This window comes from Lathamus discolor, chromosome 7, assembly GCF_037157495.1.
Source record: "Lathamus discolor isolate bLatDis1 chromosome 7, bLatDis1.hap1, whole genome shotgun sequence".
NCBI lineage: Eukaryota > Metazoa > Chordata > Aves > Psittaciformes > Psittacidae > Lathamus > Lathamus discolor.
The window spans coordinates 19,216,299-19,230,016 of NC_088890.1; the positions used below are offsets into that span (position 1 = coordinate 19,216,299).

Here is a 13,718-nt window from a genome sequence, read left to right on the forward strand (position 1 = left end):
ACCGCAGAGATGCCAAGTGGCCTTTTGGGCCACCAGAGGCAAAACGTCGGCGTCTCTGACCCTTGTTGAAGACTTTTATTGTTCAATGTTTGTTCTGCAGTTGTTCTAATGTACTTGTTATGCTGTTCTTGTTTTGTTCTTACACTCTTGTTGTTCTGCTGTTTTATTGTAGCCCTTTTTGTTCTACTGTTGGTCTGTTGTTGTTCTAACAATAGTAAACCTGTATTTTTACCGTAATTTCACTAGCATTTTAGCATTTTTTTACTATCAATATACAATTTCCACCCACCCTACTACATCCCCCACCCCACTACATCCCCCCCCCCCCCCCGTTGTTATGTCCCCCACTTAAAATAAACAGACTGTGTTCACATCTGCCTTCCCTGTGTTTGATTCCGGGACCAGGGCACAGGTGCCGCTTTCCAGCACCCTCTGCTTGAGCCATCACTAAGTGTCCCCTCTGACTGAAGATGCTCCCCATGGTGCTGCAGCACCCAGTCTGTAGAAGGTCAAGGACAGAGAAGTGCCTTGGCAACGGCAACCAGAGGAGTCTTTACGCTCTTGAGCAGAGGCGGATGGGCTGAACGAAACACCTGGGGTGCTCCCCGGGCCCAGGGATGGCCGCGGCATCCTCTGTAGGGCTGGGAGAGGGCAGGTGGGGAGGCTGGGGGCAAGGCGCAGGCAGGATGGAGCAGCCGCAGGCTGCACATGCCAGAGCTCCTGCCCTTGCGTGACCTGTTCCTTTCAGTCACCTGAAATAGCTCAGGGGATGGCTCCCCTGATGGTGCACCTGGGCTGTCCCCATGGTGATGGCTGTGCCCCCCTTCTTCTCCCATCCCTGCCATCATTAGGTGTGTGTTTGTGGCTTCTGCAGCCACTGGCTCATTTTGCCAGGTCAGGTGATGCCACCTTGGTCCACCAAGCGCATTCAATATGCCCTGAGCCTTCATTAGATCTCTTTTGACAGGTATCTGGATTGGCTCTTGCAAAAGGATATGTCCCTTGCTTAGCGTGTTGAAATAGAGCTGCTGAGGCTTATTCCTGTGTTTACCTTGAAGAAAAATTAGCTTTTTTTCCCCCCAACGTTTTTTAAAGGGAATCTGAACTCTGAGAACCTCTGGGCTTTGAATAAACCATTGAATCAGCTCTGAGAGAAATGTGTGCCTGGGGGGAGGTAGTTTATTCCTGGCTTCTGGAATATAAAAGCTTTCAGATATTTGTTTACTTGAGAAATTTGTCAAGAACCCCCCATGAAATCCTCCCGAGGAAGAGCTGGCTCTTCCCTCTCCCCTTTCTGTGAACTTGACAGTGTCTGCTGAAGAGGAGAAGGGATTTGCTGTGCCTTGGACACATACTCTTTATTAAAGCAGGCAGCCAAAGCTGAGCCCAGAAGGCAGATTAAAAGTAACACTTCCACGTAGCTACTAAGCCGCCACGCTGTTGCCCGCTCCCAGCTGCTGCAGTTCTACTACCCAAAATTTCCCAGCAATTGTTTTAGCCAAAGTTGGCAACGCAGGCGAGCAGGACTGGCATTTAACAGGAAATCAGCGGGGCATACTCTTCACTCTAGTTAGGATTTCCCTGTTCATCGATAAAGCCTCACTTACCTCGTAGTTGTTTTGCTCTTACGCTGTAGCTGTTTTGTTGTTCCATTGTAGAATTTTTGTTGTTACACCGTTGTTTTGTTGTTCTAACAATAGGAAACCAGTGTTTTAACCCTAATTTTACTATCGGTTTCGTATTTTTTTACCGTCACTATGCAGTTCCCACCCTCCTCCACCTCACCCCCCATCCCCTGTTTTTATGCCCCCCCGCTTAAAGTAAACAGACTGTCTTCGCATCTGCCTTCCCTGTGTTTAACTCCTGGGCCACAGCACGGGGCGCAGCTTTCCAGCACCCTCTGCTTGTGGGTACTTGCTTCCCCTGTTGAAACACAACTGCGTGGTTGAACGACAGTTCTTCTTCTTCTTCTTACTGTTTCTTATTACTGTTTCTGTAGTTTTCCTCCACTTTGCCTCTGCTCCGCGCAGTGCCAATTTCAGGGCAAGACTGCTGCACAAACGTGCTGCTGCGAAGGACAGTGGAGAGACAGAAACCCTGCTCTTGGTCATCCCAACAGTAATCCTAAAAGCATGGCACCTCCAGGGCCGCTTGGATTCTGCTCTGCCTCTGGCCAAATAGCTGCTTCTTGCGCAGAACCCCCAAACACTTTGCTTACGGAGGCTGATTTCATGACCACAACTGTACCATACTAGAACTGCTTTACAAACAGTGCCTTGCTGGAAACCACTAGATTCACATGTTTCTTCCTGCTTCCCCAGTCCTCATCTTGTGATGCGAGAAGAAAAATGGTGGAGGAGCAATGCCCCACCTGACAACCAAGCTGAGTTGACGGAGTTCGAGAGCCGATTCACGTTTTGGCCTCTGAGTGCAGGGCCCGAGTTTCGAGAGCTGGAGACCTTGCGGTGGCTGGGAGATGGAGACGCTGTGGTTTGTACTGAGGCGGTGTTTCCCGTGGGGAGTGTCCAGCCCAGGCCAGGGGCAGGCAGCAGGGAGCCCTTGGGGGGGAAGCTCTGGAGGCACCTCTGAGATGAGAGGACAGTGAAGAGCCAGGGCCAGGTGGGCTGCCCCATCACCAAGTGCAGCACCCGGTTTGCAGAGGGTCAAGCAGAAACGAGGTTGCGCCTCGGCAACGGCAACCAGAGGAGCCTACGCTCTCGAGCAGAGGTGGATGGGCTGAAGAGCTCCACCAGAATCTGCTCCCTTGAGCAGCCCCGTCGAGGACCTGAGCCAGCCGCAGTGCTACAGCTGTGCCCACTGCATGGCAGCACTGGCCATGGGGAACGGGAAAACCACTGGGCTGGAGATGGAGCCCTGCCTCCCACCGCGAGAGCGTGAGGGACCCTTGCAAAGCCCCTCTGCAATGGCAGCACAGCAGCAGCATCCTCCTCTGCCCCCAGCTCTCACCAGAAGGACCTGAAGGGACACGAGGGCTGCACGGTTCAATACAACACATTTGTCAGCAGCAAGGGCACCGTAGATCACAGCGGATGCTAGTGCTGGGCTGTCCCCTGAGAGCTCAGGAGGAGCCCGTGATGCCCTTCTTAGCTGGAAGGACCAAAGCTAGCTCTGCCTGCGATAAGCCCCACTCCAGTTCTGAGCACAGGTTTCCCCTGAATCTCGGGGGCGGCGCTTGGCAGCTGCTGAGATCAGAAACCTGGTCATTGGCACTCGCTTTGTTCTTTTCCGTGGGCATTCCCTGTGTGCCCCTGCTCCCTCTCTGTGTCACTGAAAGAGCTTTCTAAGACTCGGTGCACAGTTCTAGCAAGCGGGCATCCTTTACTGCAGCGCTGGGCGCAAGGGGCCACCCTGCGCATCACCGCTGCCGAGTGCGGTGGGGTGAGCACGCCATGGCCCCTGCTCAGTGCTGAGGATGCCTTTGGCTGCCCCAGCAGCCCTCTCTCCCTCTGGCCAGGTGAGGCCGTGCAGACAGCCCTGCCCTCCTCAGCTGGGCTGCAGGGTCCGCGCGGCAGGGCCATGGCACCGGAGATGCTCAGGGGAGCCGTGTTCTCGTGTGGTCCCCGGCATCGTCCATACGTGGCATCGGCCAGGGGTGGCACAGGGCCGCTGGCTGTCGGGGGCACGGCTGGCCCAGGGCTGTCAGTGGCAGGCGGGTGGAACGGCGGGGCCGCTGGAACAGGGCCCCGAGCTCTAGAAGGCGGCGGCTGTCGACGTCGCTGGGCGCGGCTCCCATAGCGCGTTCCGGGCCGGTGGCCGTTGCAGAGCAGAGCGAGAGCGATGGCGCGGCCGGGCGGACGGCGCTGCCCCTGGCTCTGGCCGTCGGCGCTGCCCCTGGCGCTGCTGGTGGCGGTCACCTCCCTGCTGCAGGGATCGCTGCTGGGAGCGGCGCTGGGCGCGGGGGGTGCCTGGTGGGCGCTGCGGGCCCGCCGCCCGCCCGCCGGGCGCCTTCTGCTCCGGGGCTCTCCAGCACGGTTCCTGCCCCCCAGGCGCTCTCCCCCGCTGCGCCCGCCCCCGTACCGGGTCAGGCACAGCCTGATCGCCCGCTTTCCAACCCCTTGGGACCAGATGGTTTGGCGCATGAGGAAGCAAATGGCCAGTAACAGCAGAGCGGCCACTGGGATCGGGCAGGGTGTGAGCTCCCCGACCCGCGGCAACCGCCTTGGGTGAGCGGGGCAGTGGGATGTGGGTGGGGTAAGGACACGGGTGGCAGTAGACGCTCCTTGTCAGGGGCCCGGGGGGCACAGGGGCCCTGGTCGTCAGGGATGGAGGTGGCACAGGGACACGGGTGGGATACAGAGGCGGGTGGCACAGGGACATAGGTTGGATACAGAGGCAGGTGGCACAGGGACATAGGCTGTGAGGGCTGCGGGTGGCGCAGGGCACGGGTGAGGTAAGGACACGGGTGGCCTAGCGATGGTGGGGCCGGGCCCCTACTGCTGCCCTTGGCGCTGCCCGGCGTGGTGCTGCAGGGGTGGCTGCTGGGAGCAGGGCGTCCTCGTGTGCGATGCGATCCTGCCAGCCCGCATCGCTCCTGTCTTCGTGTGGCCCGCACGCCAAAATGGCCTCTCCAGTGGCTCAACCGCAGGAACCATCCGTGCTGAGAGTACCGTCCCGCCGCTACTGCCTCTGGTGAGCTTGGGAGGAGGGTGGAATCGGATCTTCCTGCCGCTCACAGTGCTCTGGCCGTTTTCCTCTAGCAAAGCTGCACCGCAGACCGTGCGCCAGCGGCACCCGCTGCCACAGGACCGCAGCCCTGAGGACCTTTCCGTCCCGGTACGCTGGCACAGTCAGATGCCCAGGGGCTCTCCACGGGCCCAACGCCCAGCACCGCTGCGCGGCCCCCGGCCCAGCGCGGAGCTCTTTGCCTGTGCCCACTCTGCCCTGGCCAGTCTGCAGGGGGGACACAGCCAGGGGAAAGGACAAAATCTCTTTGCTGTGCTGGCACCTTCCCAGCTGGAGGCAGCAGCACGGCTGCGAGCCCTGTGTTCCCGCTTTGACACGGGTCTCCTCAGCACCTGCTGAGCTGTAAGAACACACTGCTCACATCCTGGGCTGGGCTTGCAGATGTGAGAGTGGGATGGAGTCGCGGCTGATGGAGCCCTGCAGCTGCGCAGGGAAAGGTTTCACCCAGGGTGGGTCAGGAGGGAAGGGTTTGCTCTGGCCGGGCCAGCAGCGTCCTCCCTCCCCATCGCCTGGGCCAGTAAAGAGCCTGGAGGCTGCTTGCTCCCAGCGTGGGTTCAGTTTGGGGTGCGCAGGCTTCGCCCTCCACGGACATTGCAGGGGGGAGTTGAGCAATGCTGAAGCAAGAGAGGCTCTGGGCTCGGCAGCCAGCCCCTGGGAGATGGGATTTCCTCTGTGGTGAGCAGGAGAAAGGGAGGCTGTGCTCCCCTGACCCAAATTAGTTACTCCTGGTCTCTTTCCACATTCCAATAGAAGAGGATATGCGTGAGGGAGGCCCCACATTCCGGAAAAGGGCCCTGCTGCCAGGTGCCACTTTGGATAGGAAGGTAACGTACTGCTCATCCATCCGGTGCCTGCTTGTCAATGCCAGCCGGGAGGAAAGCAGTCGCCTTCCCAGGCGAGGCGGTGCCCAAGGCCTGCTCTCCACCGGAGCTGGGATATTCCAGGCCCGTGAGACATGGCTGCTGGGTCACCCGGTGGTGGGGAAGCCCCCTTGCTGTGTATAGCAGCATGGCTGCAGCGGTGCCGTTGCCGTGTGGCACTGGCATGTCCTGTCCCGGCCTGGCGCTGACCCTAAGTGGCTCTCTCCCACTTGCACAGAGAATGGGAATGGCAGCGACGAGAAGAGAGCCCTCCAGGGACAGCGAACAAGGCTGTGCAGACAGAGGAGGGTGAGCGTAGGTGGGGCCCGGCTCTGTGCCGGGCTTGGATGGGCCACTGGTGCGGGGCTGCTCCGATGCCAGGCGGAGCTCATTGCAGCACTCCCTCAGCTGAAAGAGAGAGGAAAGCCCGTGTGCCCGTCGCGGAGAGGGTCCCGTGGCACAGTGCGAGATGTGGCCACGTGTGGCACCTTGTGGGGTTTGTGGTTCGGGTGGGCAGCGTGCAAGGAGCGTCCGTGGAGGTGGGAAGGGGCCGCTGGGCCGTGGAGCCCCAGCAGGCTCTTGTGAGAGCTTCCCCACGCATCTCTTGTGGCCAGCTGCTGCCCCAGGGCATCGCAGCCCTGGCCTGGCCTTCAGGCCGTGTCCCTGGCTCTGCCCTCCAGGGTGGGCATCCAGAGAGGAGTGGGAAGGGACAGCGCCCTTGGTGCGGGCCGAACGCCCCTGCTGGGAGCTGCTCCTGACTCGTCTCCTCCTGTAGCTGTCGAGAGGCCTGAGGAGGAGCAGCAGCAGTCCCGGAGCCCATCACCTTCGCCGGGGAAAGGAAGGCCACGCAGGAGGAGCATCTGCCTGCTGGTGCCCGGCGAGACCCACCCGCTGGTGCTGGTAGGTCGCTGTCTCGCAGCCTCTTTTGCCCTCCTCTGGGGCAGAACGTGCTCAGTGCAGCTCCTGCAGGGCTGGGGCAGGCTGAGCTGCCTGCCTTGGGGCAGGAGCTCTCTGCGGTGGCTGTGGCAGAACCACGGCTTCATGGGCCTGGCACAGGCCTGCTTCCACACCTCCTTCAGAGCGGCTCTGCCGGCTGCCCGGACAAGGAACTAAGCTACTGCTCTCTCTTGGCAGTACCCTGACCTTAACCCAGTGTACTCCACCACCGAGCTGATCCTGAAGGAGGAGGCGGAGGCAGCGTTGCAGCGCTCTCAGCGGCTCTTGGGACCTAAGGCTGGTAAGGGCAGACTGGGAACGCCAAGGGCACGGCAAGGGGGAGAAAGCCACGGCCCGCGCTGGCAGGGCAGTGGGTGCCTGTGCAGCGCAGGCTGAGGAAGCTCCTGGGCCAGTGCTGCCTGCTCCTCGGCTCTGATGCTCTTAGAGACTTGTGAGGACTCGGGAGGGAGACCTCGTGTCCTGCAGGCCCCAGGGTGCTGGGCGAGGTTGCCCAGGGCCGGAGCTGCGAGCTCTTCGTGCCGGGAGGCTCTGCTAAGGGGTAGTCCCATGCGGCAAGCTGTGGGTCCTGATTTCTCGCTCGCTCCCAGCAGCCATCCCCTGGCGCTGGTCAGGCACCAGCCACACACAGGAAGCGAACATGACCACAGCGTCGGTGGATTCTGGGCAAGACGTTTCCACCACCGCCAGCCCTACTGACACCACCCAGCCCAGAAGCGGGAGCGTGCCCGTGTTGCCAGGTGAGTCGGGGTGGACGGGGCTTCTGTGGGGCTGAAGGGCAGGGTCAGATGCAGGCAGCGGCTTTCCTGCCGGACCTGGCTGAGCTGCCCGGGCTCAGCAGCCCTGAGGGGCTGGTGCTGGGGCTGTGCAGAGCCTTGCCGTGCAAAGGGAGGGTGCTTCCGTCACTCGCTGCCCCAGTCCCCAGCCCTGGGGGGTGGAGGGCAGTCTGAAATGCCGCTCCTCGCCCCCTCTGGGTGCACTGGATGCACCGGCTCCTGCGGGTGCTGCCGGCTCCCTAGAGCCAGGCTCTTCCTCCTCTGCCGACCCCGGCTCACTGTGGTGGGTTGCTTTCCAGGGACTCCTGCGCCCACCTATGACCCGTGGCCCTCAGGCTTTGGGCGACACACCGCTTCTTCTGGTAAGGATGGAGTTGGTGCTTCAGGCTTCAGGAGCTGATGGATCGCGTTGTTCCCTTGGGCTGGGGGATGGCGGAAGGGTCAGGCTGTGCCGCAGGAGCCGGCTCGGGTGGTGGCTCCTGGGCTCCAGGGATGCAAAACCTTCCATTCCGCCAGCGATAGGGATGGTTGTAGCCCCGGTGCCAGCTCAGAGTGCGGCTGCAGAGACCTGAGCAACATTTGTGCTTCCAGGTTCGTCCAAACGCGCAAGATCCAAGGACAGAGCCTGCAAGCGGCACAAGGCATGGATCCGTCATTTCTGCAATAAGTAATGGCCAGTGCTGCTGGCCCCCACCCGCGGGGGCTCCGGTCCGGAGCAGCCCCGAGGCGGGCCCGCAGTGCTGGGGCCAGCCCCCGTTTGTGCTGCTGGCAAGAAGCTGTGTTGGGTGGCATCGCCTGGGGTGGGACAGGGGGAACTCTTCCTACTGGAAGAGCTCCCCAGCCGAGGCTGATGAACCTCTGTGCGTCCGTGCAGAGTTTCCGTCCTGGCTTTATTTTGCCACGTTCCCTAAGGTGTGAACTTTTGCTCCAGCCCTGGCAGCCTCTCCCCTCCCTTCTTACGGCCTTTCCTGTGCTGGGGTGCCCTGGAGCCACCGAGGGAGCCCAGAGCGGATTGGGCTCCTCCCCTCCCCACATCCCAGTTGGTTTTCATTTGTGCCTCATCCCCACCCCTTTGGCATTTACCAGCTCCGGGGACCTGCGGTGCTGTCTCCCCTGGTGCCGTTCGGTGGGAGCGGGGCAGAGGCTGCTGGAGCCGGGGGTCACCCGAGAGCTGCTCCCCCCTGCCCGTGGGGTCCTCACCACCCCCAGGAGGGCTTCGCTGCTGGCTCTTTTACTCTCTGAGCCCTGTAATTGTGTGTCTTGGGTGCAGCCTGAATTACCCAAAACCCCACCAATAAGGGAACGTTCCTTAATGAAACCACGCTTTGTTTTTATGTTGGAGCTGTTACAGCACCTCCTGCCTCCTAAATTGCGCTGTACATGGCTGTGACTAAACCTGTTCTCTCTGGGTTTTTTCTTCCCGAAGGAGGAGGACCGCAGAGATGCCAAGTGGCCTTTTGGGGCACCAGAGGCAAAACGTCGGCGTCTCTGACCCTTGTTGAAGACTTTTATTGTTCAATGTTTGTTCTGCAGTTGTTCTAATGTACTTTGTTATGCTGTTCGTGTTTTGTTCTTATACTCTTGTTGTTCTGCTGTTTTATTGTAGCCCTTTTTGTTCTACTGTTGGTCTGTTGTTGTTCTAACAATAGTAAACCTGTATTTTTACCGTAATTTCACTAGCATTTTAGCATTTTTTTACTATCAATATACAATTTCCACCCACCCTACTACATCCCCCACCCCACTACATCCCCCACCCCACTACATCCCCCCCCACCCCCTGTTGTTATGTCCCCCACTTGAAATAAACAGACTATGTTCACATCTGCCTTCCCTGTGTTTGATTCCGGGACCAGGGCACTGGTGCCGCTTTCCAGCACCCTCTGCTTGAGCCATCACTAAGTGTCCCCTCTGACTGAAGATGCTCCCCGTGGTGCTGCAGCACCCAGTCTGTAGAAGGTCAAGGACAGAGAAGTGCCTTGGCAACGGCAACCAGAGGAGTCTTTACGCTCTTGAGCAGAGGCGGATGGGCTGAACGAAACACCTGGGGTGCTCCCCGGGCCCAGGGATGGCCGCGGCATCCTCTGTAGGGCTGGGAGAGGGCAGGTGGGGAGGCTGGGGGCAAGGCGCAGGCAGGATGGAGCAGCCGCAGGCTGCACATGCCAGAGCTCCTGCCCTTGCGTGACCTGTTCCTTTCAGTCACCTGAAATAGCTCAGGGGATGGCTCCCCTGATGGTGCACCTGGGCTGTCCCCATGGTGATGGCTGTGCCCCCCTTCTTCTCCCATCCCTGCCATCATTAGGTGTGTGTTTGTGGCTTCTGCAGCCACTGGCTCATTTTGCCAGGTCAGGTGATGCCACCTTGGTCCACCAAGCGCATTCAATATGCCCTGAGCCTTCATTAGATCTCTTTTGACAGGTATCTGGATTGGCTCTTGCAAAAGGATATGTCCCTTGCTTAGCGTGTTGAAATAGAGCTGCTGAGGCTTATTCCTGTGTTTACCTTGAAGAAAAATTAGCTTTTTTTCCCCCCAACGTTTTTTAAAGGGAATCTGAACTCTGAGAACCTCTGGGCTTTGAATAAACCATTGAATCAGCTCTGAGAGAAATGTGTGCCTGGGGGGAGGTAGTTTATTCCTGGCTTCTGGAATATAAAAGCTTTCAGATATTTGTTTACTTGAGAAATTTGTCAAGAACCCCCCATGAAATCCTCCCGAGGAAGAGCTGGCTCTTCCCTCTCCCCTTTCTGTGAACTTGACAGTGTCTGCTGAAGAGGAGAAGGGATTTGCTGTGCCTTGGACACATACTCTTTATTAAAGCAGGCAGCCAAAGCTGAGCCCAGAAGGCAGATTAAAAGTAACACTTCCACGTAGCTACTAAGCCGCCACGCTGTTGCCCGCTCCCAGCTGCTGCAGTTCTACTACCCAAAATTTCCCAGCAATTGTTTTAGCCAAAGTTGGCAACGCAGGCGAGCAGGACTGGCATTTAACAGGAAATCAGCGGGGCATACTCTTCACTCTAGTTAGGATTTCCCTGTTCATCGATAAAGCCTCACTTACCTCGTAGTTGTTTTGCTCTTACGCTGTAGCTGTTTTGTTGTTCCATTGTAGAATTTTTGTTGTTACACCGTTGTTTTGTTGTTCTAACAATAGGAAACCAGTGTTTTAACCCTAATTTTACTATCGGTTTCGTATTTTTTTACCGTCACTATGCAGTTCCCACCCTCCTCCACCTCACCCCCCATCCCCTGTTTTTATGCCCCCCCGCTTAAAGTAAACAGACTGTCTTCGCATCTGCCTTCCCTGTGTTTAACTCCTGGGCCAGAGCACGGGGCGCAGCTTTCCAGCACCCTCTGCTTGTGGGTACTTGCTTCCCCTGTTGAAACACAACTGCGTGGTTGAACGACAGTTCTTCTTCTTCTTCTTACTGTTTCTTATTACTGTTTCTGTAGTTTTCCTCCACTTTGCCTCTGCTCCGCGCAGTGCCAATTTCAGGGCAAGACTGCTGCACAAACGTGCTGCTGCGAAGGACAGTGGAGAGACAGAAACCCTGCTCTTGGTCATCCCAACAGTAATCCTAAAAGCATGGCACCTCCAGGGCCGCTTGGATTCTGCTCTGCCTCTGGCCAAATAGCTGCTTCTTGCGCAGAACCCCCAAACACTTTGCTTACGGAGGCTGATTTCATGACCACAACTGTACCATACTAGAACTGCTTTACAAACAGTGCCTTGCTGGAAACCACTAGATTCACATGTTTCTTCCTGCTTCCCCAGTCCTCATCTTGTGATGCGAGAAGAAAAATGGTGGAGGAGCAATGCCCCACCTGACAACCAAGCTGAGTTGACGGAGTTCGAGAGCCGATTCACGTTTTGGCCTCTGAGTGCAGGGCCCGAGTTTCGAGAGCTGGAGACCTTGCGGTGGCTGGGAGATGGAGACGCTGTGGTTTGTACTGAGGCGGTGTTTCCCGTGGGGAGTGTCCAGCCCAGGCCAGGGGCAGGCAGCAGGGAGCCCTTGGGGGGGAAGCTCTGGAGGCACCTCTGAGATGAGAGGACAGTGAAGAGCCAGGGCCAGGTGCGCTGCCCCATCACCAAGTGCAGCACCCGGTTTGCAGAGGGTCAAGCAGAAACGAGGTTGCGCCTCGGCAACGGCAACCAGAGGAGCCTACGCTCTCGAGCAGAGGTGGATGGGCTGAAGAGCTCCACCAGAATCTGCTCCCTTGAGCAGCCCCGTCGAGGACCTGAGCCAGCCGCAGTGCTACAGCTGTGCCCACTGCATGGCAGCACTGGCCATGGGGAACGGGAAAACCACTGGGCTGGAGATGGAGCCCTGCCTCCCACCGCGAGAGCGTGAGGGACCCTTGCAAAGCCCCTCTGCAATGGCAGCACAGCAGCAGCATCCTCCTCTGCCCCCAGCTCTCACCAGAAGGACCTGAAGGGACACGAGGGCTGCACGGTTCAATACAACACATTTGTCAGCAGCAAGGGCACCGTAGATCACAGCGGATGCTAGTGCTGGGCTGTCCCCTGAGAGCTCAGGAGGAGCCCGTGATGCCCTTCTTAGCTGGAAGGACCAAAGCTAGCTCTGCCTGCGATAAGCCCCACTCCAGTTCTGAGCACAGGTTTCCCCTGAATCTCGGGGGCGGCGCTTGGCAGCTGCTGAGATCAGAAACCTGGTCATTGGCACTCGCTTTGTTCTTTTCCGTGGGCATTCCCTGTGTGCCCCTGCTCCCTCTCTGTGTCACTGAAAGAGCTTTCTAAGACTCGGTGCACAGTTCTAGCAAGCGGGCATCCTTTACTGCAGCGCTGGGCGCAAGGGGCCACCCTGCGCATCACCGCTGCCGAGTGCGGTGGGGTGAGCACGCCATGGCCCCTGCTCAGTGCTGAGGATGCCTTTGGCTGCCCCAGCAGCCCTCTCTCCCTCTGGCCAGGTGAGGCCGTGCAGACAGCCCTGCCCTCCTCAGCTGGGCTGCAGGGTCCGCGCGGCAGGGCCATGGCACCGGAGATGCTCAGGGGAGCCGTGTTCTCGTGTGGTCCCCGGCATCGTCCATACGTGGCATCGGCCAGGGGTGGCACAGGGCCGCTGGCTGTCGGGGGCACGGCTGGCCCAGGGCTGTCAGTGGCAGGCGGGTGGAACGGCGGGGCCGCTGGAACAGGGCCCCGAGCTCTAGAAGGCGGCGGCTGTCGACGTCGCTGGGCGCGGCTCCCATAGCGCGTTCCGGGCCGGTGGCCGTTGCAGAGCAGAGCGAGAGCGATGGCGCGGCCGGGCGGACGGCGCTGCCCCTGGCTCTGGCCGTCGGCGCTGCCCCTGGCGCTGCTGGTGGCGGTCACCTCCCTGCTGCAGGGATCGCTGCTGGGAGCGGCGCTGGGCGCGGGGGGTGCCTGGTGGGCGCTGCGGGCCCGCCGCCCGCCCGCCGGGCGCCTTCTGCTCCGGGGCTCTCCAGCACGGTTCCTGCCCCCCAGGCGCTCTCCCCCGCTGCGCCCGCCCCCGTACCGGGTCAGGCACAGCCTGATCGCCCGCTTTCCAACCCCTTGGGACCAGATGGTTTGGCGCATGAGGAAGCAAATGGCCAGTAACAGCAGAGCGGCCACTGGGATCGGGCAGGGTGTGAGCTCCCCGACCCGCGGCAACCGCCTTGGGTGAGCGGGGCAGTGGGATGTGGGTGGGGTAAGGACACGGGTGGCAGTAGACGCTCCTTGTCAGGGGCCCGGGGGGCACAGGGGCCCTGGTCGTCAGGGATGGAGGTGGCACAGGGACACGGGTGGGATACAGAGGCGGGTGGCACAGGGACATAGGTTGGATACAGAGGCAGGTGGCACAGGGACATAGGCTGTGAGGGCTGCGGGTGGCGCAGGGCACGGGTGAGGTAAGGACACGGGTGGCCTAGCGATGGTGGGGCCGGGCCCCTACTGCTGCCCTTGGCGCTGCCCGGCGTGGTGCTGCAGGGGTGGCTGCTGGGAGCAGGGCGTCCTCGTGTGCGATGCGATCCTGCCAGCCCGCATCGCTCCTGTCTTCGTGTGGCCCGCACGCCAAAATGGCCTCTCCAGTGGCTCAACCGCAGGAACCATCCGTGCTGAGAGTACCGTCCCGCCGCTACTGCCTCTGGTGAGCTTGGGAGGAGGGTGGAATCGGATCTTCCTGCCGCTCACAGTGCTCTGGCCGTTTTCCTCTAGCAAAGCTGCACCGCAGACCGTGCGCCAGCGGCACCCGCTGCCACAGGACCGCAGCCCTGAGGACCTTTCCGTCCCGGTACGCTGGCACAGTCAGATGCCCAGGGGCTCTCCACGGGCCCAACGCCCAGCACCGCTGCGCGGCCCCCGGCCCAGCGCGGAGCTCTTTGCCTGTGCCCACTCTGCCCTGGCCAGTCTGCAGGGGGGACACAGCCAGGGGAAAGGACAAAATCTCTTTGCTGTGCTGGCACCTTCCCA

General features: G+C 59.9%; 1 long non-coding RNA gene across 1 annotated transcript; it reads left to right on the forward strand.

Annotated features, from left to right (window-relative positions):
• Positions 1-6,344: 6,344 nt before the first annotated feature.
• Positions 6,345-12,856, forward strand: LOC136018053 (uncharacterized). The gene is made up of 3 exons (XR_010614206.1): positions 6,345-6,464; positions 6,699-6,801; positions 12,753-12,856. It is a non-coding gene; the product is annotated as an uncharacterized LOC136018053 (long non-coding RNA).
• Positions 12,857-13,718: the final 862 nt, after the last annotated feature.